Source organism: Neophocaena asiaeorientalis, unplaced genomic scaffold (genome assembly GCF_003031525.2).
Source record: "Neophocaena asiaeorientalis asiaeorientalis breed wild unplaced genomic scaffold, Neophocaena_asiaeorientalis_V1.1 scaffold119, whole genome shotgun sequence".
NCBI lineage: Eukaryota > Metazoa > Chordata > Mammalia > Artiodactyla > Phocoenidae > Neophocaena > Neophocaena asiaeorientalis.
In genome coordinates, this window is record NW_020175821.1 from 5428120 (window position 1) to 5431127 (window position 3008).

Genomic DNA, 3008 nt, shown 5'->3' on the forward strand with positions numbered 1-3008 from the left:
CTCACGGCGGCGGATTCCTCCAGACACGCTCCGGCCGAACGACTCCAGAGGGGGGAGGAGGGGGCGGCGGGGCGCGTGTGAGGCAGGGGCGAGCGAACCAATCGTCCGCACCCGGGCCGGAGAAGAGCGGCGCGCCCGAGGGGCAGGGTCCCGAGAAGCGGCGGGAGAGCGAGGAGAGCGACCGCGAGCCCCCCACCAGCCGGTGCCCACCAGCAGCTCGGCGGGCCAGCTCCTCACGCTCGCCAGAGGGGAGCCGCTAGGGGGGCGGCGGAAGCGCTCACGCCGCCCGCTCCTTCCGCCGCCGCCGCCGCCGCCGCTGCCCGAACCGGGGGGCGCCCGCGGGAGAAGGAGGCGAAGTAGTCCCTGGTGATTTCTCCGGCACGCCGGCTTCCCGAAGGGCCAGAGCGGGTACGAACTGGGCTTGCCGAGCGGGGTGCCCGGACTGAGAGGGCGTGTGGGTAGGAGGACTAAAAGCTTCGGCCTCCGGGCGAATCACTGCAACTTGAAGTCGTGTGCAGCATAGCAAGTTTCAGGAAAGTAGTTCCCTCCTCCCTTCATTTCCCAAATCGTTGTCGAGCCTCCGAGCGGGGAGAGGAGGAGGGAGGCGGAGGGATACGCAGGCACCGCGCTCATGTGCGTGCGCGCGCTCCAAACTCTTGGCACGCCGCGAAAGGGGGCGGGGGTGGGAGCTGCACGGGGAGCAGCTCGGAAGGTTGCATTGTTGCGGCGAGATGCTCCCCGTTACTCGCTTTGGAGTATCCGGGTTGTTTGAACGGAGAGGCTAGAATGACAGTGTGCTCCAGGAGGAAACTGGAGGCTGCTCTGTTCTGTGTGTGCGTGTGTGCGTGTGTGTGTGTGTGTGTGTTTTCCTTGCAAAGAATGGAATTGGCATGAGTTCATCTTTAGTTGGTGGGGGTTGGAGAGAGGGACTGTACAAAGAGAGCTCCGCCTGCTGTCCCTCTGGTTGCACTGCTGCAGTCTCCTAGCTGCGTGCACACAGAGAGAGAGAGAGAGGGGGAAAGAGAGAGTGCGTGTGTGTGTGTGTGTGTGTGTGCGTGTGTGTGTAGGAGAGCGAGAAAGAGTTTTAATACCTTGGATTCTTACCGCGCAAGGGGTATGCTGTGCGGGGCATTCATCTCTGAAAGCTAGACTGGTTGTTAATGGAGAACGACTTCCATTGAGCCCTGGGTAGGCGTGTTACATGAATCTGGCGCAGCCAGAAGCACAGGAAATAACTCCCGCTGCGAGTGAGGTTGCATAACTATAGCGCAGAAGATGCCTCTGTGGCACGCACGAACTGCTCTAAACGGAGGCGGGACGATTATTCAATAGGCAGCTGCAGCGTTTGCATTGTTAGAGGACAATGTATGCATTCAGTTCAAAAGGTTTTTGTACAGAAACCTGCTGGGGTTGCGGGCCGGAGTCTAGGGTCTGCGGGACCAGAAGACTCAGCTCCTGTCTCTGCAAATGCTATTATCTCTTCTTTACCTAGAAAGCCAGCCTATACATCATCAGGCCTGGCGGACTGAGTCACAGGTTTCTGACGCATCTCCCGAGATATCAGTCTAGCTCTGTGTGCAGTGCTTTCTCTTCATTCTCAGGTTTGTGAGACCTGAGAATGAGGGTTCCTGCTCCTGCCACCTTGAGGGGTAGAACAATTCCTGAGGAAGAAGAAAGTGGGAGAACTCCCGAACGAGCCAGCACTCCTCTTTTGCCATCTCCAGAAAGTTTCAGGATTGCTGTTCTCGGGAGCTCTACACTAGCTTGTTAACAGTGTTTTGGACATAGTAGGTGTTTAATAAATGTTTGAGGAATAAATGAAGGAGTTTAGTCAGTCTGCTCAAAAATCCGTACTGTTGATTTGCGAGGTTTCTTTATGTAACTCTTGCTTCCTGCCTCGCAGCAGAATTATCCTTTTTGAGAGCAAGGAAGGGGCAGTTTTGGTGAAAGGAAGAGGTAAGGGGATCCTCCATAGTCAGAGGTTACCTCTGAACCTGCGTTTTTGGTCTTGTTCCTGCAAATAACTTGTAACTGGAAGTGTTGGTACTACCCTGCTCTCCTTCCAGTACTCACCACTTTGCCTGCTCAGATTTGAATCAAGTTCCATCAGTTGTAATTTGTGTTCTAGACAATTTGTGTTCCAGGCAAGTTACTTAAACTCTGTGCCTGTGTAAATGGGGATAATACTACCTAACTCCTAGAAATGCTGTACTGATTAATGAGGTGATAATATACAGAAAGCACTTAGAACAGACTAGGAGCTCAATATGTCGCTCTTACCATGATTTGGTAAAGTGGAGATAATAATAAACTCCATGACAAGGTGGTGGCAGTTGCTCTGAAGGTTCAATGTAAAGCATTCAGTAGCCTTGTTCATCCATTCAACAAATAACCATCAGTTTTCTTCCATGTACCACTTTTGCTAGACACATGGCCTGGTCCCTAGTAAGCCATCAATAAATCATAGCTCTCAGAGTTATTATGGGTAAGTAAGTACAAGGAAAGTTGGGTCACTTGCAAGGGCCTCCTTTTCTTTTGAAGAAAATTCATATCTGTTTGAGGTTCAAGTGCATCGGGAAAAGTATCAATTACAAATTTTGAGAGAAGATATGAAAACCATCTTGGCTGTGGTGTGCAAGGCACAGTGCTGGCTACTTGTACACATATTGCTTACCTAAAGGGACAAGGTATGATCAACAGCTCAAATTGATGCTTTCCAAATTGCTCCCAGTCCCATGACCAAGACACAGTCATCATCCATTCACTGCCTTTGGTGTTCCCCAGGCCATTCTCAGGACAATTTTGTGCCCTTCTTTAAAGGGTGACTTTGTAGCTCTCTCCTCTCACCCAGTTGTTGAAGATCTTACCAACTTTAAAAGAAAAATTGTCTTTGAATGGCCAGAGCTCTTAGTCTTCTACCCTGAAACCATCAGAAATGGTCCTACAATGAAGCTCAGAGCCCAGGGGTCTTCTAGTCTGACTTTCTATCAGCAGCTGCCCTGGTCTAT